Source organism: Quercus suber, unplaced genomic scaffold (assembly GCF_002906115.3).
Source record: "Quercus suber isolate HL8 unplaced genomic scaffold, Cork oak 2.0 scaffold_526, whole genome shotgun sequence".
NCBI classification, from domain to species: domain Eukaryota; kingdom Viridiplantae; phylum Streptophyta; class Magnoliopsida; order Fagales; family Fagaceae; genus Quercus; species Quercus suber.
Genome location: NW_027069975.1, coordinates 263,185 through 287,305, shown reverse-complemented (window position 1 = coordinate 287,305; position 24,121 = coordinate 263,185). Strand labels below are relative to the sequence as shown.

At 35.6% G+C, this 24,121-nt stretch overlaps 1 protein-coding gene and 1 long non-coding RNA gene across 7 annotated transcripts in view; one reads left to right on the top strand and one right to left on the bottom strand.

The window, feature by feature from the left end:
* LOC112034590 (receptor-like protein 15) overlaps positions 1–24,121 on the bottom strand; it is a 69,721-nt gene that overhangs the window by 36,683 nt on the left and 8,917 nt on the right. The window lies entirely within an intron of this gene.
* Positions 562–13,064, top strand: LOC112034598 (uncharacterized). 6 transcript variants are annotated; one of them, XR_002885384.2, is made up of 6 exons: positions 562–737; positions 1,321–1,379; positions 1,624–1,719; positions 2,310–2,390; positions 3,388–3,531; positions 4,665–13,064. It is a non-coding gene; the product is annotated as an uncharacterized LOC112034598 (long non-coding RNA). The 6 variants fall into 6 exon arrangements; XR_002885385.2 differs by having other exon boundaries at positions 3,374–3,531; XR_010625086.1 differs by having other exon boundaries at positions 2,485–3,531.

The window sequence follows — 24,121 nt, the reverse complement described above, 5'->3', positions numbered from 1 at the left end:
TGACCCGTTGCCAATATTTCGATTTGATTTCGGTTTTTAATTTTTAAAAAATTGAAAATATTTGGTTTAGTTTTGGTGGCAGTTGTTTTTTTTTTATTAGATTGGTGGCAGGTTAAAATGCACTGAACTGACTGAAACCGAATCAAATCATATTATAATATATTTTATATTAAATATTGGATAAAACTTATATATAATATCTTAGATGCTGTTTTTTAAGTTCCATCTTAAGATTTTGTAATGTGATTACTTAATTTAAAAAATACACTTCTATTCATAAAAAAAACCACATGATAGAATTTAAAAAAATAAAAACCTTAAATATATAATATAAATTTTGTAAATATTCGGGCCTTCTATACATATTTGGCCTTTTTATTTTTTTCTTAAAACAGCCGGGCCTTTCTTTTTATTATACGATCCGGCCTTTTCTTGTTTTTGACAGAATGATCCGGCCTTTCAATGTTTTCATTTTATCACTAGATTAAGTAACTATAATTAAACTAATTACTAATTAGATATCTAATTAAACTTAATCTAATTAAGCTATAAAAACAAAAGTTAAAAACCCTACCCTACACATTCCCCACAGCCCACACACTATGACTCTCACTCTCACTCTCACTCTCAGCCTCCACAGTTCCTCTCACCGCCTCCACACCACACGAATCTGCCTCAGCTGCCGCCTAAACTAAGAAAACCGGCCGAACCGAACCGATTACACCCGCCTCTCACAGGTATTTGAGTTTTTTTTTTTTTTTTCCTTGAAATTTTGTTGACTGTCATACAAATCTGTAGTTTTTATTTTTTATTTTAAAAATCAAGGCTTTGGGCTGATTTTATGTTGTTTAGGCTTATTTGTGTGGTTCTCTGGGCTCTTTCATAGTTTTAAAGGGCATTTTGGGGACCTAATTTAAATTTTCATGGGCCAGATTCAAGTAGTTTATGTATAATACAAGTGCTCTTTTTTCTTGTTGGATCAGGGGTCCAAACATAGCTCCGTCCCTGCGTATAGTCTTATTATGTCGAAAATCGAGAGAGATCTGTTGTTATTGTTGAAGGGATCGACTCTACTTTCTTGCATTTTTTGTACTGTGATTGGGAGAGAGGGGGATATCTTGTTAAATTGTGTCCCGTAACGTTGCTCTTTGTGCTTTCCTTTCTTTTGATAACCTTTATTTATGTTGAGATAAATGGTGCACAGAATAATGTAGTATTTGATTTTTGGAGCGTTTGTTGGGGACTTGACTGTGGAGGCTGATGAACCCTCCTGTTTGAATATGGCATCTTGAAAATACATTTGGTTTTCATGTTTGACAGTGATGATGTATCATTGGATGGACTAGAGTAAGAACTGCAAGAATGCAAAAAATGACTATGTAAGTAATTCCATATCATTTCCTTTGAAAATTCATTCCTTTGGATATATATTTTATTATCAACGACCCTTTAAGCTGCAATACTTTGTTTATTTTATTTCTTTTGCTTTCTCGTTGTACATTTTCATTGTGTTTTATCATGTAAATTGGTTTTTGTTGCTTACCAAAAAAAAAAAAAAAAGGTTTCATGTGTATTTTTCGAGGTTTATATATTAATGATCCCCCCGTCTCTTTAATAATGTAGGTAGTTGCAAACATACTATCTGAAGGTACAAAATTTAGGGAGTATACAAAGGGGGTTGAGAACAATTTACGGAAAGTTGAATTGGACTTGATTCAGGTTTGTGCTTACTTAACAAAATCCTTTTTTGCCAATCAATAGTTTTATAATTCACAGAGACATGATTTATATGCATTCTTGATTTTAGTAGCAGTTCCTGGTTATAAATCACTACCTCACATAAATACCATAAGTTATACTTGTTTGCCATTAGTTTGTGATAGTAAAATTTCCCTTTGTCCCAATATTGGTTACTTTTTGCAAGTAGGCTATTTATAAGCTGAAAAAGATCGTAGGCATTAGCCTTATATCACTGCTGCTTTAAGGATGTCTTTACTAGTGCAGTCATTTTTTCCCTCTCCTATACATCCATTTGTCAAAAATGATAGTTTTTTTAATTCAACTGTTATATGTAACTAAGGAGAAAATGGATCCCAAACTTTAGATGCATTTAATGGTATAAAGGCTCTCTTTGTTTAACTTTCTTTTTACATTGAAAGACTTTTTGGAAGTTTTTCTGTCTGAACAATTTTCCTGGAAGTCGGCCATTTGAGTAATGCTTAAGTGACACCTCTAAATTATTGTTTATAAACCTTTCCATTTTTCTTATGTTCTATACAATATATGATTGTTCTATGTTCTATAAACAGTTGGCAGAATCAAAATTGGCAAAGTTTGTTGAAGACATCATAGTCCCTCCAAGGATGGTTGACATAGTCGTTGACAGAGAGGTATTTCTAATTTTTGTAGAGCCTGCTTTTTTTACTGTTACTGTCATAATTGCTATTATTACATGTTTGTCTTGCCTTTCAAACTTGCTCACAGATGGTCTTAGCTTACAAACTTGCTCATCGATGTCCTCATCCAAAAATTTGTTCTTGTTTAGCCGTTGTTTACATGTCCGTTACGTAAAAAGGAGAAGAAGAGTTTCAGTGATTTACCTATCCAATGAGGACTTCGGTTATTCTTTAATGTTTGGGAATTGAATTATGAGAAAAGTATTGATACATTAATCTGGGAGAGGTCTGTTTGTGCTTCATTCATTTGGGTTTACAGTTGCCTTAATTAAAAAGTCTCCTTTTTGAATATTTTGCTACAAGCTTTACCCTTTTGCCTTGATACTAATCACATCAAGCCTTAGATGGCAAAATGGGATTTACATATGCTCTTTTATGCTTGATTTATATCATTGTTATGTCCTTGTAAGACTTGCTAGGTTAGTTTGAGGGAGAACTCAATGTGTGGGAACACGTGTTTTACTTGAAATGATTAATTGTTGCTCGTGTTCTCTCTCGCTCCTCCCTTATTGTTTTAGTGATTCAATCATTGCATGATGGGTTACTTATCAAAAAAAAAAAAAATCATTGCATGATGGGTTATCGTGGATTGATTGTAGAAAGATCTGGTCATCTGCTTCATTTACTGCCCATCTTTTTTTGATTTAAATTGCAACATCTTTTATAAATATGTATTCTGGTTAGAGTAGCACTTTCTACTTGTTTTATGCTTGTATACATGATTTAGGCTCTTCTGATATTCACATTATAGGTTACTGTTGATTTGTTAATATGGTGGCTGTATCTATAACACAATTGAGTTACAACATACGTCCTTGAATGTGCATGGTGTACAGTCCATGTTGCTTCCTGGTTAACATAGTGATTTGGGAGATTTTTGTGTTCCATTTCTTTTATCACTGTTAACATAGTTGCAGTGGAATTTGTCCAGGTCAATGATGAACACATGAGAACTCTTGAGATTCTGAGTAAGAAGCTGAAGTTTGTAGAATTGGATCCTATGGTTAAAGCTTCAAAAGCTCTGAAAGATGTTCAACCTGAGCTATAAAAAGTTAGGCAGAAAGCAGTTTCAAAGGTTATTGACTAGAATTACCAGATGCTTTGGTTGATGATGATTATTCAATTTCTTGTGTTAATGTATGTTTTATACCTACCAAAATATTAATGTGCTACTATGTCATGCATATCATATACACTAATCTGCCCATTTACATATTTGGATACAATATTGTTTGTATGGACTGTTTAACTATCAATTAGTAATAGCAGTCCTTATTCTTGCACAAGAAGAATCCCAAGCTTGTGACTTGATGAGTTAACACTCTTGCGACCATTTCAATGATGCATGTTAGAAAGGACTACAATTTGACATGTGTAACTTGAATAGAGTTGGTTATTAGTAGTTGTGTTTGATACTTGAACATAATTTTGTTGACTGAATATTAGTTTTGGGCAACATTTTAATCTATATTTACTGATAATCAGATATTTTTAGTTTGCTTTTACAACTGAAGTTAGAGTTTTGAGGCAATTGCTAAGGCCAAAGATTTCCTCAAGGCCCAGGGTAGGGATAAAAGCCTTTTTTCAACAATTATTTTCTTAATTAGTTTCAACAGAAGCTAGCCAATCCTAATTTCAGTCATTTGATAAGGATTCAACGTGTACATTGTATAGTATTGAGGCCAGAATGTCTTATTATTCAAAATTTGAACAGTGACCATTGTGTACTGAGAACTTTTTGGAATTACAGTGCAAATCAATACATTTCAGCTTAATATCACCTATGCCTTCTCCCCAACCTCTGTGGATTTAATTGAGTCAGAATCTCTTGAGGACAATAATAATATACTATTTTTTGTCTCATAGTTTGGACAGAAAATATGGTGAATATAAACTTCAAAAAATGTTTTGATATGGATAATTGGATATTGAATATTATCTATTGCTCATGTAATGATATCACACTTCTAAACTTGTTTTACTGCTTTACCTGTTGATTAATGAGTACATGTAAGCCTTTTCCAAGTTTTTTTCTACTGCTTTAAATGTTGATTAATTAGTGCATATAAGCTCTTTCTAATTGTTTTTCTACTGCATTACCTGTAAATTAATTAGTTCATATAAGCTCTTTCTAATTGTTTTTCTGCTGCTTTACCTGTCGATTAATGAGTACAAATAGGCTCTTTCCAACCATTTATCTTTTTGCAGGTGTTTGACTTCATTGTTCAGAAGCTTTATGCATTGAGAAAACCCAAGACAAATATCCAGATTCTTCAACACAGTGTTCTTTTAAAGTACAATTGAGTAGAATCTAAATACAGTGCTTAATAGGTCTTATGGGGCATTAGAATTTTATATAATTTTATCATTTACTTTCATCCTTTTTTTTTTTTTTTTTTTTTTTTGGTTTTTGTTCTTCCTCCCTGTGTTTCTATTGATATCGATGATTTGTTAATTGATGTGAGTGCTGCTTGATTTTTCCTTTCTTTCTGAAGGAGATGGTGATGGGTTGGTTTGATCTTTCCATTGTCTGATTAGTATCTAACTTGTGAATTCGTCATAATCAAATGGTTATATTTTTTCTTTTGTTTGACTTATGACTGGAACATCTTTTTATTACTCAATTTCTTATTTTGTTTAATATTATACGAAGGTGCATCTTGTGATACATCCTTTTCCATTGATTGTTGTCAATTCAAAACAATACTCTCTCCTTCCCATATTCTTGGTCTTGTCTAGAAACTCCAACTTTTTAAAGGAATGTCATTTAATGCATTGTTTTTCAAATAAAAAGTGCATGTTTCCAACTACCCCCGTACTTTAAACTCTAGGGAAAGAGGGATATTGACTTTTTAAATAAAATAAGGTCAAGTGAGAAAGTTATCAATAGTATCCGTAGATTTTTCAAAGATGATTATATTTTGGGACATCTCAAAATGGAATAAAGGACCAACAATAAGGGATGGAGGGAGTATGAATTCTTCTCTCACACACATCTATATAGTTTTCCCTCTTAAACCTTGTTTGTCTTTGGGGGGAACTGCACAGTAGCCTGATTGTTTTTTACGAGTTGTTGATAGGAAAACTTCACTTGTATGTGACCCAATTTTATGTGTATATGGATTTCCCTTGATCATTAGTCGGATGGCTGATCAAATGCCATTATTGTTGAGTCATTGTTGTCAAACTGTTCTGAAAAAGTTTTTGATGGTTACACAATCTTTTGTGAATCCCTAGCATTTATTCAGGTGTCTGTATATGATACTAGCTAAGACAGCAGCATCTATATTTGTAAAGTGAGCAACTGATTCAAGTAGGGCTGTGTTTTTGGTTTTACATGACTTGTTTTAGATATTTTTATGTTGCCATCATGTGTAAACTCATTCCTTAATTCTTTGTCCATAAGAATTTTTTTAATTCATAAAAAATGAGAAGTAGCAATATATCATATAATAGTTCTGGTTCTTGTTTCCCTGTTCAAGTGTGGGCTCATTATAATTTAGTATATGGTAACATGAGCATGTAGGTATGTTATTTCCTTCCTCAAAGAACTTGGCAATGAGGTATATATTGAGGTCCATGCAGTGTATGTCCACCCAATGAACAAGGTAAATACTGACAAATCAATTATCTATTGCTGAACTTAGTTTTGGTAGCAGGACTGAAGTGTTCACCAGTATGTTTATATTTTTATGAGGACTTGGGATGGTCACTTGATCTTTAAACCATTAGCATCAATTTCATTCCCTGCTTTTCTTTCTTTGTTTTGGTTCTTTAGATAATCTGTTGTTGTATTTTTTTGTTATTTCTAATTATAATTGAAGGAATGCACCCTAGATAAATCAGGGAGCACCTGTTCAGAAGTAGAGGTTGAGAGCAGGTTTTTTTGGGAGTGGGGGTGGGAGCTGGTTGTTTTGTAGAAGGGTAAAGATAAGAGAAGAAGAAGCAGAGATGACCCAATATGTTTCCTCACTCTCTCGTCTCTTTTCTGATTTTTGTTTGAAATCTAACTCAAAGCTTGTTTCTTTTTCAGTTATTAACAAAAAAGGGAACAAGATGGGTAATATCACCTCCCTTTTTCCCTGTCTATTGGAAACCAATTTTTATGCACTTGTTCAGACCATTTGATTCACGCAAGCATGCATTTGCACTTGTTCAGACCATTTGATTCACACAAGCGTGCATTTTTTAACATAAAAGCTCATACCTTTATGTTAGTTTTTCTCATACATGCTCATGCTTGAACACATTTTGTTTACACATGCTCATATTCACATTCATACATGAACACAGCTTACACAAATCCAACCTTTTGAATGCCCAAAATCCAAAACCAGAATCTTTGCCTTCGGACAAAGTTTAGCTATAAAATTGGTTGTAGCCTAAGACTACAAACTTAATAAAATAAATATTACTATATATTTTGAAAATTTAATCGTTGAATTGCATATTTTTTACAATCTTAATACATGTCAAATTTTGTGTTAATCGGATATTATTTATTGAACGATCTATAAGATTATGTTTTATGCATAATTTTAAATAATTTTGCATGTTCTTTTTTCTTTTTTACTCTTCTCGAATGGTGTTTAGTTATACCATCTTTTTCTTGTTTTTCTCTTCCTGTTTTGTTTGATCATTGTAATTTGGTTTCTTGATGTTTTTGCCTGTCTAGTACATTTCCTATGTACGGGGCTGTGTTCTTCTTTAAAATATTTTTTCCGTTACTTATCAAAAAATAAAAATAAAAATAAAAAATTTGCAAGCATGGAAGATATATGAAGAATATGTAATCCATCTTAATCCATGTTTTGCATATTTACATTTTAATCCCCATTTTCCCAAAATCATGTTTTAATCCTAAAATGTCTCAAAAAATTGCATTTCAATCCCAAATCTTTTTCAAATTGGCATTTCAACCACAACCTTTTCCAAATTTGTGTTTTGACCTTGAAATTTTTCCGAAATTGCATTTTGGCCCCCAAACTTTTATGAACTGCATTTTGGCCCCTAGGGTCACCAAATTCCCCTTCCTAAGTTCTTTGAATGAATGAAGTGTTTTGTTGGTTAATAAATTCACATGTTGATGGGTCAAAATTGCATGATATTCTCTTTGAGATTCACAAGTTTATCCATGGCCCGATCAAGCTAACATTCTCCCCCCTCCCCGTTTAGCACTAATATTTTGGCTTGTATGTTTGTGCATGAGAAATGAGAAAAATGGAGGATAACAACAAGGTACCATTTGTCTTACTCTTTTTTTTTTTTTTTACGTTATAAATATATTCACATGCTAGTTGTGTAGTAAATATCTTACTCACATGCTAGTTATGTAGTAAATATCTTACTCACATGCTAATTAAGTGTATTTAAATTTAGCCTTCACATGCTATGTATATATATTTATCATGCTTTGATTGAAAATATTCTTTGACTTAAATATTCACATGATATGTTATAAGTAAATAAATACTCACATGTATATATTTGTATTGTTTGCAAATTTTTTTTTTTCAAAAAATCAAAATGCCAAGTGTCTTATTTCTTCTCCAAAAGATAATGTTTGAACTAAATAAGAATGAGGTACTATCCTTTGGATAGGTGTTGTGGGGTGCCTAAAACCTTCCCCACACGTAACCAAACTTTCTAGTCCAAGATCTTTGGTTCGAGATTTTTTATTTACCTTAATTAACAAACACTTTAAAGTTGGTTTAGTTAATTAGGTAACTTAAAATGAATTAGACCCATAGGTGGCTAGGAATGGTAACGGGGCGGGTTTGGGGCGGGTTTCTTTAAACCTGAACCCAACCTGCCCCCAAAACCTGAACTCGCCCCGTTTACTAAATGGGTCTTTTTACCTCCAAACCAGCCCCATTGGGTCCTGCCTGCCATGCCGGGCCCAATCTGGAGTCCCTAAAGGGCCTAAATCGTGGCCTAATTAAAAGAATATATATCAATAGCATTTGGTAGCAAAATCACACAAATCTACAGTAATTTAGTTTCAGATTTCTCATTTTCCCTTTCAAAATCACACACCCAAATCGACATCCTAAATACATAAAAATCCTTCCTTTTTCCTTTTACACCAACACAAAAACAAGATCTCCCCTTTACAACCTAAAAGATACCACTGTTTCAGCCCCTTTAAAACTCCAAAAACAAAACCACAGCACCCCTGGAATACCCAACAAAAATCCCTCCTTTTTCCAATCAAGGTGAGGTGAGGGTGGCAGGGAGGAGGGATCAGTGTCTGTGGTGAGGTGGAGGAGTGAGCGGCGTAGTGAGGGAGGAGGGAGTGGCGTCTGCAGTGAGGGAGGCAGGGAAGATGGACCGGTGAGGTGGAGAGATGACCAACAGCAACGAGGTGGAGAGGAGGGCTTAGGCAGCAAGTGAGAGTGAGATAGAGGGAGAGGGAGTTGGCTGAACTTAAGATGAGTGAGACTGATGAGAATGAGGGATGAGGATTAGGGTTAGAAATAGTTAGTATTTATAGTTAGGATTTTTTTTAATATGTCCCGAACTTGCTACGGGTTGGGTTTTTAAAACCCAAACCTGCCCCATTCGCTTAGCGGGTCGGGTACCCATGGGTTGGGCAATTTTTGCCATTCCTATATGTGACCAATCACACCTAATACAAAACCAATGGATGGTGGCGACTCCTAAAACAAAAGTAAGAAAAAAGGACTCACAAACACACCTCACCTTGGAAATACATGCAAACACAGAGTCCTGTCGCCAAGGACCCAATGTGCAATAAACCAGAAGAAATTGGGGAAATGTTCTAAATCAACTTTTTTCCCTTTTTTGGGGCGTCAGCAGTGTCAAATAAAAGTTTATTTGAAAATCACTAAAAGTTCAAAACAAATGAAATCCTTTTGTTTTAAGTATATCACAATGCAAAAGTGACTGAAAAAAGGAAATGTAGTATGATTTGTGAAACTGAGAGAGAAGTGTAATTTTTGTTTCCCTTGATTTCTTCTTAATCCCCAAAGTTGGTTTGCAGCCAAAATGGTCTAAAAATCCAATCGTCCTTAATTCATAACATGAAGCTGTAAAGACAAAAGAGATGCCTAGTTGGCATCGACTTCTCAATTTGGTGTTTTGGGCTTTGTTGTTGCAGAAGTTGGGCACTTCTTAAAATCTGTGGAAGTTTGATTTGCTTGTGCTATCTAACTTCCCCCCAAATTGTGTCTTGTGTTTTGCTGCTATGGAAGGGGGGACACTTCTAAAAGGTTGTGAAAGTTTGCATCTGCTTAGCCTATCTAACTTCTTCAAGGTAGTCAAGTTCTTTGAGACATGGCTAGTGGAGAGTTAGCCAAAATCAACATCTTTGCATCCTCATCCAAGTACGGCTGTTTACGTAACAACAAATAAAAACATCAACAACAACAATAATAATAGTAAATCTAATGCTTTAGGTTTTAAATGTTTGATAAAGAAAAAATGCACCTTTAAAAAACTTTTAAGTTCCTCGGGCAATGACAAGTTAGAGACTTCAGTTTCTTTATCCAGCTTAGTTTCCTTTTCCACACCTTCACTAGCCATATAAATGAAGTTTGAAACCCCATTTCTTAGTTGCTTAAAACCCTAGCAAAGCGAGAAAAAATTATGTTAGCTAATCAAAACCTACAAGAAAGATTACTTTGAGTACAAACACGAATAGAACCATACAAGAGAACATACCTCAACAAAAGATATATGCAATGTAAGAACAAAATGACTTCCATAAGACTGCCCATTTATTTCCGTCCTAACATAGAATTAATCCAATAGTGTTTTATGTGTAGGACGGAAATGAGTGAGTAGTCTTAAAGAGGTCATTTTGTTCTTATGTTTCACATATCTTGTGTTGAGGTATGTTTCCTTGTATGGTTCTATTTGTGTTTTTACTCAAAATAATTTTTCTTGTAGGTTTTAATTTGCTGACCTAATTCTTTCTTGCTCTGTTTGGGTTTTAAGCAACCAAGAAATGAGGTTTTAAACTTTATCTATATAACTAGTGAAGGTGTGAAAAAGGAAATTGAGGTGTCTAACTTGTCATTGTGCGTGGAGCTTACAAGTTTTCTAGAAGATGTAGCTTTTCTTTTTAAAATATTTAAACTTAAAGCATTAGGGTTACTACTATTATTATTGTTGATTTTTTTATTTGTTGCGTAAACAACCATACTTGGATGAGGGTGCGAAGATGTTGATTTTGGCTAGCTACTTCACTAGCCATGCCTCAAAAAACTTGACCACCTTGAAGAAGTTAGTTAGATAGGATGAGTAGATTCAAACTCTCACAGTCTTTTAGGAGTGTCCCTCCCACGTTCTACAGTAGCAAAGCCAAAATTTGGGGGAAGTACATAGCATGAGCAGTACCAAAATGTCATAGACTTAAGTGCCCAACATTTTGCACCAGCAAAGCCCAAAGACACCAAATTTGGGGCAACACACATTACAATTTTCCACCCCAATTAACACAGAAAAGGTCCAAGACCCCAACTTTTCAACACACATTACAATTTCCACAATACCACAAACAATGCAGCATAGAAACAAATACCACCATCTTGTAGTTTGCCACCACCATCAGTGAAGAAATAGATCTATCTCGAAAAGGCTCTCTCTCCTTAAGATACTAGAAAATAATGGTATGAAATACACTACCATGGCACAAATAATTGATGTTTCTTTTAAACAAACATCAATTATTTGATGAAGTGACATTTAAATGGAATGTAATGTTGGTCTTGTTTTATGGGAATTAGGGATTCAAGACCATTGTAGATATTGTATTTTGTCCACCCTCGATTCGTGTGCCAGACCCTTAAAAATTCAAAAATATTAACTTTTCACCATGGGATTACGGAAACATCTAGATTGACGTGGCACGACCCGTTTGGGCATTGGATCACTCAAAGTGCCATTTCAAGTCAAAATGACCAAAATGCCCCTGGTCAACCCTAGGTTGACCAAAAGTCATAGTTTTTCAATTCACCCCCAAAACTTCATTTTTCATGTTTATATATCAAACCCAAGCTATTCGAAGATTCTTTTTTTGTGAACTTTGACCAAATTTGACCCAGAGTTGACTCCCGGGGCATTATAAACCCTAATTTTGATTCAACCATCAAAACAAGTTGAAACCAACACCATTCCAAAGATTATTGAATTTCCTTTCCAACAACTATTCATGGGTCGAAATCTGGGTTAAAACGATTGATCTCATCGTTGGAATTTCCATTTCTTTAGTGTTTTGGAAACTAGATATCCATATCTTTGCAGGGACACCAAGATAAGCTCAATCGCAGGCTGGGAAGGCCTTCAAACCTTTGAAGTCAACCGGGAATTTGATAGAATTGCTGATGTCAGCATACTGGCCCTGGCACACCCTAAAGGGCCATTGGTGGTCCCTAATGGAGCGCCAGAAGCTGAATAGTCACAAAATGGTTATAAATACCCCCTGGGGGAAAACAAAAGAAAGAAGATTTTCAGGCAATTTGGAGCATTTTGTGCGCAGATTTTCTCTCTCTCTCTCTCTAATTCTCTAAAAAAACACACAAAAACCTTTGATTTCTCACCTTTTCCCAACAATCAAGAGATAGTGTTTTTGCTCTCATCTTCCTCTCCTTGGTCTTGGTACCTTGGATTTGAGGTTTTGGAGGTGTAGATGTAGCTTTTTCGCTACTATCTACACGCATTTGATTTTATAGCTTTTATTGATTTGAGGTTTTGGAGGTGTAGATGTAGTGTTTATGTGCTTTTTACCATGTTTTTGTGTTTGGATCTACATGTTCATGTGCTTAAAGCTTTGTTTGGATGCTATACCAAGATCTAGTGGTCTTGGCCTACACCTGTACACCCATGTTTCAATAAAGGGTTTGAATTATTTTCCTTTATGCATGTGTTTGCTCTTCCAGGTGTTTATGCTTTAGATCCATGCTTGTTTGCTTAAACCTAGTTCCCATTCATAATCTCGTGCGGGTTCATACCCGTCTTTTGTACATGAGATCTCGAGTTCCTCTTTGGAACTTTGTGTGATGGCACACGTGTGTTGTCCGTACTTTAATATAATGGAACTACGGCACCAACCCAAACCTACATTTGTCCCTCCAGGACACTCTCTTTTGCTTGATCACATGTTTGTTTGATAACATGCTTGTTTGCCCCTTTGTGTGCTTTCTTTGTTTCTTTGCTTTCTCTTTTCTTTGTCTGCTCGCCTTGTGTTTCTTTTGTTGCATGTACACGCTCGGAGCGAGGGCTCAACTTCTGAAGTGCAAGCTAAAAAGGACAAGAATGCAAGCAAGAAGACCCAACGTTTCCATTCATTCTTTGCTGTCAGGGTTTCTCTGATAAGATGGGTGTCATGCATTAAGTTTCAATATGCAAAGAAGTCAAATTAAATTTCAAATGGAATGAGCTGTTAACTTTGGAACCGGCTCTAGTCTGATTTGTATGTTTTTCCTCCATTGTGTGGGGCCACTTGTCCTTTCAAGTAGAGGGAGAAACTGTTGAAATTACCCAACAGAAATAGGTGCCAACTTGGCAAAATGGTGATCTTTCACATTTGAAGTATTTGACTTAATTCTAAATTCTAATACTGCTCCATTTTGTCTGCCTTGAAAAGTTGCTGGGACACCTTTTGCCATGTGTGTCGTGATATTACTGCGATCTAAAATCCTGTGGTCAATCATGCGATCTAGATTTATAAGTTGTTTTATCTTGTATAAATTGGATATCGGTTTGCATGTATGAATTTGGATGGAGTTATTTTTTCCAATCCATTCCAAAAGAAAAGTGCTTGCTCTATCTTGATAATTAGACCTCTTCTAGAAATTGGAGCAACTGTCTCCAGGTCAATTCAAATTTCAGCAGACATGTATCTATTCCATTAAATCATACAATCAGCTATTTTCAAAGTGTAAATCTTGATGCACTGCTAGCACACCTCGTTGGTTGGATGAATTTAAAAAAAAAAAAAAAAATCAAATTCTAAGAAACTTTAAAGAAGAGATGGCAGTGCCAACTTGGCATCCCTCTAGTCTTTACAGCTTCATGTTATGAATTAAGGACAACTGGATTCTTAGACCATTTTGGCTGCAAAACAACTTTGGGGATTAAGAAGAAATCAATGGAAACAAAACTGACGCTTCTCTTTTGGTTTCACAAATCGTACAACATTTCCTTCTCATTCTGAATTTGACTGTAAGTTCGTTTAGATTGGAAAAATATTATATGCCAATCACTTTTGAATTGTGATATACTAAAAGCAAAAGGATTTCATTCGTTTTAAACTTCTAGTGATTTTAACATAAATTTTTTTTTTGTCACATACGAGACAACCACAAAGCGGTCAAGATAATATCATCCACAATATTTTCATATTGGACGGTTGTTAATCCAATCATGGGCACCACACAACATGCCATGATACGCACATGTTGTGCCACATGGGTCGGTAGCATCCATATATTTTCTAAAAGACTTCATATACTAAAGAAACTAACACAATGCATCCATCAAACACTTAGATTAGAAGAATCAGATTAGACGTAATTTTGCCGCAAATGCATTGCTTTGAATTAATCTAGCAACAAGACCAGCATAATTATTCTCCTAGACATTTTCTGATTGGTAAATTACCGAGATTTCAATTTCTACCACTCATCTTGTTTCCATTTCTCCCTTTAGATAGTAAAACACACAAGAGGCAGAAATTAAATTGAAAGATTTATCCTTTTTATATAAAATAAAAATAAAAACTACACAAAAAACGGATAAAAATGTATATAAAATAAAAATTATTACATTAAGTAAAATAGGCTATAAAGGGAGCAAGCGAGCAAGTGGGTTTGAACTCTGATGCCCATGCACCACAAGGTGTTAGAACCATTGGGGTATCACCTGATCAACATGATTTTTCCAACAAACTTGATAAACTGAAATTCTCTCTCTCTCTCTCTCTCTATATATATATATATATTTATTTTTTTTTTGAGCTTTGGCATTATATATATACTAGCCTCTGAGCATGCGCTCAGAGGCTCCTCTATTTTTTGGGTAAAAATTAATAATTTGCATGTATTATAATTTGGGATTTCTACCTTTTCATAAAAAAAAAATGAATATGTGGGGTGAGTTTTGTAGATTGGAGGAGTTTTAAAATTAACAAAAGAGTAATCCTATTTTGTAGGGAGTTAGAGAGTAGAAGTAGGAATTTTTAAGAAGTAAGAAGGCATTTTAATATAGAAGTAGGAATTTATTATTTTTGTCAATTTACTATTTTAATCTCATTTTTAAGTTTTAGATAGGGGTATTTTTGATAGTAAAAAAAACAATAACTTTTTTTTGCCAATTTACTATTTTAACCCCATTTTTAAGTTGTTGGTTAATTAATTTAGGGGTATTTTTGACCAGAAAAAAAAAAAAGCAATAACTAACTTTATGGATCCTCTTAATATATATATATATATATAGAAATGATATGTCTACAATATTTTTACAACATTTTTACAATAAATTCTAAGTGGCAGGTTGTTATTGGTTGTTATTGTTGGGGCAAAAAAGTAATCTTAATGTTAGTTTCAAATTTGAACCAATGACAACTAACCACCTGTAATTTGTTGTAAAAATGTTGTAGACGTAGCATCTCTCATATATATATATGGATTAGGCCTCCAGCCACTAGTGATGGAGTAATTATTGTATAATTCGTGAGCATCTTCCTTCTCTCAGACAAGAAGTGGGCCCTACATGTGGGAGGAGGGAGCAATGCTCTCGAATTACCCAATAAATTTATTTAGTGATGTGATCTAATGTCCAATTTTATAATGTAAATAGCCTTCAACAAGCATAAGAAATGCATCATATGAGAATTATCATTATTTCAGCATGTATTTAAGTATATATTGGGAGCTATAGTTTAAAATCAACACAATGTTGTTTTGTGTTAGTGGAGGTATTTCAATGTCTCACATCTCAATAGAGTTAATGGGTGGTTTTGTCTCCATTAAGAGCATATAGTTGCAACAAAAATTAAAAACTTTATACTAATAAAAAAAAACTTTGGGTGGTATATGTGTACTATAAATTTTATTATGAACTTTTATAGGTATACATTGTTCTTGCAATAAAAAAAATAAAAAAATAAAAAAAAGAATTTCCTCTTATTATTATTAATTTTACATGTTGAAGTAAATATTTGTGACAGAACAAAGTTTAGCTACAAAATTAGTTGTAACCTAAGACTACAACCTTACTCAATATTGAGTTCAAGGCTGGTAGCTAAAACTTGAGAATAGGAGAAGACTTGAGAAGGTGATTCTATTTAGCATTTAATGTTTCTTAAGTTTTAGTAAAATTTTATTGATAATTTGCAGTATAATATGCATTATATGATATTAAACGTTTATTGCCTTAAGGTTAGGTTAAGGTTTGCTATGCCTATGTGTAATGAAATTTTATATAATTATATGAATAGATAATAGAATAAACATATGTTGTTAGCACAATAATGTTTGCTATGATTGGCAAACTATATGGAGACATATATATATATATATAATACAAATACGCTGTTACTGCAACGTGGACAACATATTCTATTTGGCTTATCCAATGATAAATTCCTAGTTCTGCCATTGTGGGGTTTTTAATTGGGCTCAGTTAATTAATTAAATTACTCAAGTTGAATAATTAGTCAAATTACATAAAAATCAAATGAAGGCACAATCAAGTCACCAAACTAAATTAGAGTGCAGTGAAAAATAAGTTTGACATGACAATTTGATCACGATAGGGAAAATACTCGCAGGCAAAACCCCACTGGTAAATTTCAGGAGACCACTCCTAAAAATCCACTTAAAATAAAAAACAGTTACAAGTACAAAAAGTTTTACCCTATAAGTCTATCCTGAAGTACCAACCTTAACAAAATAAACAATTATACATTCAATAAAAATATGAAGTTGAGCTAAGTTGAAGTATTTTGTATAAGTTTATAGGAAAAACGATTATTACAAACTATACACATTTAGTTATAAAAAATGTGCACTTTTTAGAATATATATATATATATATAAACTTTTTAGAATATTTTTGTAATGTATATAACAATCAAGAGTTTAATTTTATATACCTATAATGTATGATACAGTTCACATAATTTTCCATGGCAACCTAGGCAAGCCACTCTAGAACGAAACCAGCCTACATCAGTCTTTCCTCGAGGCTTTGGGCCTTATTGGCAGCAAACCCAATAGACCCCAAAATATTGCTTGGTTAAAGCAAATATTTTTGATTCAGTCAAAGCTTGGTCCAAGCTTAAGAAGTCCAATTCAAGCTTTATCAATAGTTTGAATGCAATTCACTCACCGGTAACTATATGTTGCTTACCAAATTTTCGTAGATTTCTTTGAGAGGTTATGAAACTGCAAACAGGGTTTATGGCCTCCCTGATGATTCATAAGCTACCCATTGTTTAGCCATTCATGTTTAGCTCAAGTTTTTGTAGTAAATTCTAGTTAACTCAATTGGGAACATTTTTTGTCGTCGAATAAGAGATTTAGAGTTTAATCTCCCGCTTACGCCAAAAACTAATTTAGCGTCTTGGTTTGGTGAAGAACAATCATCAGAAGCAGACACAAACCCAAAAATTAAAAATCTCAAAATCACCATTTTCTCAAACCCAGCAATATCATCAAATCCTAAAACCTCATAGTATCAAATCAATAAAAAAATACAACACAACCAATCCAAACAAAAAAAATCTAAAATTCATAACAACCCATCTCATTTAAAAAGAAACCCAGCAAACCCACCTCAAGCAAACCCAGATCTTGTGGCCATGCTCCCCGTTGACGAGTTGTTCTTCGACATCCTCTATTTACAATCATGGACATCCTCTATGCTCAGATCCTAGTCGACCTCTGCTCCAATGACGCCCTCCGCAAACCGAAGCTCTCCTTCAAGCCCTCCAGCAGTTTGCTGCCGGTTGCGACATTTCCATCCTTGCCAAATCCGCTGTCGAAGAAATCGTCGCTTCCCCTGCCTCTGCTGTCTCCAAAAAGCTCGCCTTCAATCTCATTTGCTCCACTCGTCTCATCTCCAATTTCTGGGACACCATCATCACCAGCGTCCACTCTGATCTCGATTTTCTCGTCGGTAGGGAGCATGGCCACCAGATTTGGGTTTGCCTGAGGTGGGTTTGCTGGGTTTCTTTTTAAATGAGATGGGTTGTTCTGAATTTGAGATTTTTTTGTTTAGACTGGTTGCGTTGTGTTTTTGGATTGATTTTTGGATTGATTTGATACTATGAGGTTTTAGGATTTTATGATATTGCTGGGTTTGAGAAAATGGTGATAGTGAGATTTTTAATTTTTGGATTTTAATTTTTTGGTTTGTGTTCTTAGATCTCAATTCATGTAATTTTTAGTTTTTAATTCTATTTTTAATTTTTTTATTTAGTTAAAATTAATAAATTATTATTTTTTAATTTAGATGCGAACGTGGCATTTTTTAATGTCAAAAAACATTTTTTATTATTAATTTAGGCCACATGGACATTAATATACTATTATTTATTTATACCGTTTGCCACGTCAGCTTTTTCTATTTCTGATGTAACAGCAGGGACCAAAACGGAAAGCGTTTTTCAGGATATGGACTAAAAGCGGTAAAAATAAAATGTAGGAACTAAAATGGGAATCGCCTAAAAATGTAGGGACTAAAAGTGGGTTTTCGCCTAAATTTTACAACATTTTTTGCAACTACTAAGGTGACAAATTATATTTGGTGTATAATAAAAGTAGTATCATTGGTGGTACTATCATACTAAATACATGCACGTCCATGGAAACAATAAATGGGTTTTTTTTTTTTTTTTAAAAAAAAAAAAACTTCAATGGATGTGTAAGACTTGAAATAAGTAATACTACAAGTTTAGGATAAATGGATTTTTTTTTTAAACACTTTGATAGATGTGTATGGCTTGGAATAAGCAATAACATAAGTCTACAAAGTCTTTTTTTTTTTTTTTTTTTTTTTTTACACTTCGATGGATGTGTATGACTTAGAATAAGTAATAGCATAAGTCTACAAAGTCTTTTATTTTTTTTGGATAATTACACTTTACCCACCTGTGGTTTGCCTCTAATTCTATGTGCCTATCCGTGGTTTCAATTTTGACACTTTGCCCACTTGAGGTTCTTACTGTGAGTGCTCTGTAACCCACCTCTGTTAAAAAAGAAGGGTAAATAAGTCTTTTTACGCCCATTTTATATCTCTCTCCTCCCAAAATAAGAAAAACCAAAAAAAAAAAAAAGATTAAAATATGGTATTAGTTTCTCACCATTCACAAACATGAAGAACACACACAAACATGAAGAACATGCATCCAGAAAACTAATACAAATCAAATCAAGCAATACCATCAAACATAAATCTATCAAAATATAACCCCAAAATATAGCACAACAGTTGATCCCAGGAACTTAAGAACAAATGAATTTAAATCAAGCATATATACAATCCTAGGAACTTAAGAACAAATGAATTAAAATCAAGCATATATACAATCCCAGGAACTTAAGAACAAATGAATTCAAATCAAGCATATATACAATCCCAGGAACTTAAGAACAAACGAATTCAAACCCAGACATATATTTGAAACCCCAATTTCAAATCCAGACTTCTCAAACCCATGAAAATTACACTCAAATCAATCACTCCACAGATCTCAATCCCAAGACCCACGGCGAGCTGCTACCTACGCCCCCACGAACCCAGGTCCACCCACAGCACCATGACCCCACGCGAGTGGTCAAGCTTGACGGCAGCTTCGTCTTTCACTAGAGGCCATTGGATCTCATCGGCGACATGAGCGAGGACGGCGACGACATCATTGCCCTAGTAAAGATGGACGACTGTGAGATCGCCGGGGATCTTAATGAGGACCTCTTCGATGAGATTGTCGTTGAGGACCTCTTAATGAGGACCTCACAGTCATCCTCAACGAGATTGTCTCTGCCGGGGATCTCACAGTCATCCTCTTGATGAGGACCTCTTCGATGAGATCGCCATTCTCAACCTTAACGCTGTAGTGCTTGTCGATGAGGTTAAGAATGGCACCGGGGATCTGGATGAGTACCTCTTTAATGGCCTTCAGCGGAGTCGTGGGTGAAGTTTGGTGGTCGACTGTGGGTTTCGGGAAGAGGTTACCGGCGAGAGTTTGGCTATTTGGAATTTTGGACAACAAATCACACATAAAAAAAGAAAAATGGGTCTTATGTGTTGTGAGAGTGTTTATTGTTATGTCTTTAGCCTTTAGTCTTTATTTTAGATTAGCTTGATTTTTTAGTCTTTAGTGTTTATTGCTTAGTCTTTAGTCTTTATTGTTTTGTGATCTTTATTAATTTGGATATGTTCTTCATGTTCAAGATTTGAGTGAGAGTGTTTTGATCCGTTTTGGGGTTTGTTTTTTACTTATTCTGTGTTAGAGTAACGGAAAATGGAGATGTGGGTTATGGCACACTCACGGTGAGAACTTCAGGTGGGCAAAGTGTCAAAATTGAAACTACGGTTAGGCACATAGAATTATAGGCAAATCACAAGTGTTCAAAGTGTAATTATCTTTTTTTTTTTTTTTACACTTCGATAGATGTATGACTTGGAATAAGTAATAGCATAAGTCTACAAAGTCTTATTTTTTAATTTTTTAATTTTTTTTTTTTTACACTTCAATTTCGATGGTTGTGTATGACTTGAAATAAGTAATACTATAAGTCTACAAGTCTTTATGTATGACTTGGAATAAATAATACTATAAGTCTACAGGTCTTTTTATTTATTTATTTTTATTTTTTTATACATTGCTAGATTTGTACAACTTGAAATAAGTAATACTATAAGTCTACAGGCCCCCTTTTTTTTTTTACACTTCAATAGATGTGTATGACTTGGAATAAGCAATACTATATATAAGCCTACGATAAATTGTTTTTTTGTTTTAGAAATATTAATGAATGTCCTAAGGGCATTGGTTTGGAAACTATTTTTAGAAACATTTTATGAGAAAATAATAAAGTAATTAATTTTTTTGAAAGTTTTTTTATATTTTTCATAAAAGTTGTGTCAAAAGCTTTCTAATTTAATTTATTAACAATTGCTCTAAGAACACCCATTAACATAACCATTTTTTTGACATTTCAATAAATGGGTCTTTTTTTTCAACACTTCGATAGATGTGTTCAACTTGGAATTGCAAAAACAATGAATAAGTAATACTAGTCTATAATAGTATTTTGAAGTTTTATAAAATAGGGACAAATTTGGAAAGATCAAGCTATGAAATGAAATTAGAAGAGAAATCAAGGGGGTTGGCTTTAGATTAGACACTTTAACGGTTGTATAATTTGATAAATATTCGTAAAATCTAATATTTGAAATTGGAAGAGATTAAGAATTCAATTGTGAAAGTGAGAGAAATCAAGTTCTGCATATCTCACTGAACCAAGAGTCAAATGAGAATTAGGCAAAATCTTTTGGTCTAAATTTGTTGATTCAATTATAGTTCTCACATCTCATTCAATCAAAAGTGCACTTGGTGGAGCGAGATTATCATCTCAATCGAGTGAATGTTTGGCAAGAGTTAAACGCTATGTTTTTTCTTTTGAATTTTTCGGGCTTTGTTGACCTATTTGACATGGTTTCATTTACCTAACGGTAAACTTACTTTTGAAATGGAAAATCTAATTAGTGTCCTTTCATGGTGCCAATTTATTTGTAACCTCACAACATCCATAAATAAAGAAGAAGTTCATTATTTTACGCAAAACACATTTTCATAATAAATTTTTGAGTATTTTTAGATTTGCTTTGGACAGATACTTGGTTGAATCTTGGAGACTATTTTCCGGAAACTCTTTGAATAAGGACAAATCTAGTCTAAAAGAAAATGATGATGCCGAAAATATCAACAGTGAGTTGCACAATGCTCGTACCCTCAAAGCGACACCTGCACAGAGAAAAGAGGACCTAACAGAGAGCACCGGTGTGGTGCCGGCCAAATACCCTCCGAAGGTCAAGTTAGAAAGTATGCTTCACAACTCTAGAGTGCTAGAGATGGTTAATTATGCGTACCTTGGCTTGTGAGGGTATTGGGGCTTTTATAGTGGCTTGAGGTTGACATCCCTTCCTTGGCGCGGAAGTCTTTTCCTTATAGGACTCTTCTTGTAGAATCCTAAACGTGATGAATAAGTCTCCTCCTTATGCGGAAGATTTTTACCAAGTATACAAGATTTCCAGAGCCCTACTAGCGTAAGGACTCTATTTGGGCTCTTATGAGAATGGGTCAACATATCCCTCATTAGGGGCTCAGCAGGCCCATGGATAACTAGCCCACCATTCTTCACCCCGCCCATATTCGGCCCGTTCACATCAGGTCCGTCGACAGAGGGCCCGTGCAAATGATGGATCCGTTTATTCGGGCTTTGAGAGATACTTTTCCCCTTTCAGTTGCCCCCTCATCCGATGGGTCCGTCAGCACTTGTGAACGGACCCATGGGGTGACGGATCTAAAACTCGGTACGCCTGTCTCTAAATTTTCATCCCTATATTGCTGAGTCAGGGGCTGACGCATTAATGCGTTGTGCCAAATGTCAATCTGTCAGTGGCTGTTGTCTTGGAACGAGACGTCGCTTCGTCTTCCGTGCACTCCCAGTATAAATATTAGTCCTCCGCCTCTCATTTCTCCACTTGCTGCTGGAAGAGTTTTGTCAGAGCGAGTCCGTCACGTCTGTCAGAGCACAACCCGTTCACTCAAGCATCCGTTGCTCGTCGCATCCTACTACAAGCTTCTGGTGAGTTATCCGTCTTTTCTTTTTTCTTTTATTTGTACTTAATGCGTCCGTCGTTATCTCCAACCCGTCAGAGTCTTAGGTTTTGTAATTATATGTAGGAAATGTCTAGTGCGTCAAGTAACCAGTCGGTCATTCCCGACGGGGCGGACTACGAGGGGATATACCCGTCAGGTCCCAAAGACCACGACGTCTCGAGCGAGAGTAGTCCGTCGTCATCTTCCTCGTCCTCAACACATGAGGGCCTGGAGATGATTGAAGTCCAGGAGGTTTCAGATGACGAAGAACAAATAGTGAGGTCCGTCGTGGGGGTTGATGGACTTAGGGAGTTCATCTTGCCCCCAGAGTGGATGGTCCACGCTTTTACGTCGACCATCAAGGAGGGTCACTTCAATACAATAAGGGACCGCTACCAAATTCCTGACCATATCCCACTCCGTCTACCTTACATGTCAGAAAAATGTTATTACGAAGGAGTGGACGGAGTGGGCGTGTACGAGCAGGTGCTAAAGGCTGGGTTGAAGTTCCCATTGAGTTCACTACACCGCGAACTCTTAAGCTACCTAGGCATATCCGTCAGCCAGGTGTCCCCCAACGCCTGGAGAGTGTTTATCGCCATGGAGGTCCTGTACGGAGCCATGTCGGACGGAGCAAGGAGGCTTACAATAAGAGAGTTCCTCCATTGCTACCGTCCAGACGAAATAGATAAGTCAAGGGGTATGTACAGCTTCGTCCCTAGGAGTCTTGTTCTGAAAGTCATCTATGAGACCCCGGACTCAAATAGGGATTAGAAGAGTCGTTACTTCTTTATGGAAGGAGACGACTGGATGAGTCATCCAGGGGAGACGGACTTCATGCCCGTCGACACAGTTTGGGGCATTTTAAACTCATCTGGTATGGTCCGTCGCAAACCACTCCGTTTACTCATGTAACTTGTAATGTTTCTAACCTCCGTCTTCTATTTTGCAGTTCGACGGCGTCCCCAAGTTACACTCGAGGAATTCAGTTTCCTTGAAAAAAAAATTTCCAAGACAACACCAGAGGAGAGGACGTGGGCCAAGCTCGTCAACCTCGATACTATCCATTGGTATTGCGACGGTCCTGAACCCACCCCGGCGGCCTTAAAGTACGAGAAAACGACCCGTCTGCGTAAGTTCGTCCTCCTCATGCCCTTTTCACTTCTCTTTTCTTTTTTTTTCTTTTTTTTTTTTTTTTTTTTACCATTACTATTGCTCCATAATCCGTCATCCTTTTTCAGAGAAGGAGGATGCCAAAAGACGAGCGGCCATAAGACTTCAAGCCGCGAAGAACAAGCAGGCCGGGATGGACCCCATGGGGATGGGCTCTAGTAGGCCCTTTCTTAAACGGAAGTTGCCCGTGAAGAGCGACCGTCCGCCTAAGCAGCCCAAGGTCCCTTTGGACCCGGTACTCGGCTTGATGGCCGAGGGGAGTAAGTCAGCACCTCCGTCCAAGCACGGCAAAGGCAAGGGGCTGATGACGGGTCAGCCAGGTGAGCAGAAGAAACCTCCCGTCTTGCTCCGTGAAGATTCCAAGTATGCCTTGGAAAGGATGTCGTCGATCATCACTACCGACGATTACGAGGATCTTGGGAATCACTCGACGGAGGCGATGGGAAAGACGGGCCTCTTCAGCATCGCCCAGGTAATAATCCGTCATCCTGATTCCATCCGTTCATTACTTTTTGTCTTATGTTTTGCTAACTTATTTCGTCGACCTCAGGCTATGATCATGACGAAGGGCCTCATGGGACGGTGTCTCAACCATGAGACGACCATTGGCCGACTCCGTGAGAAGGCCAAGATGACG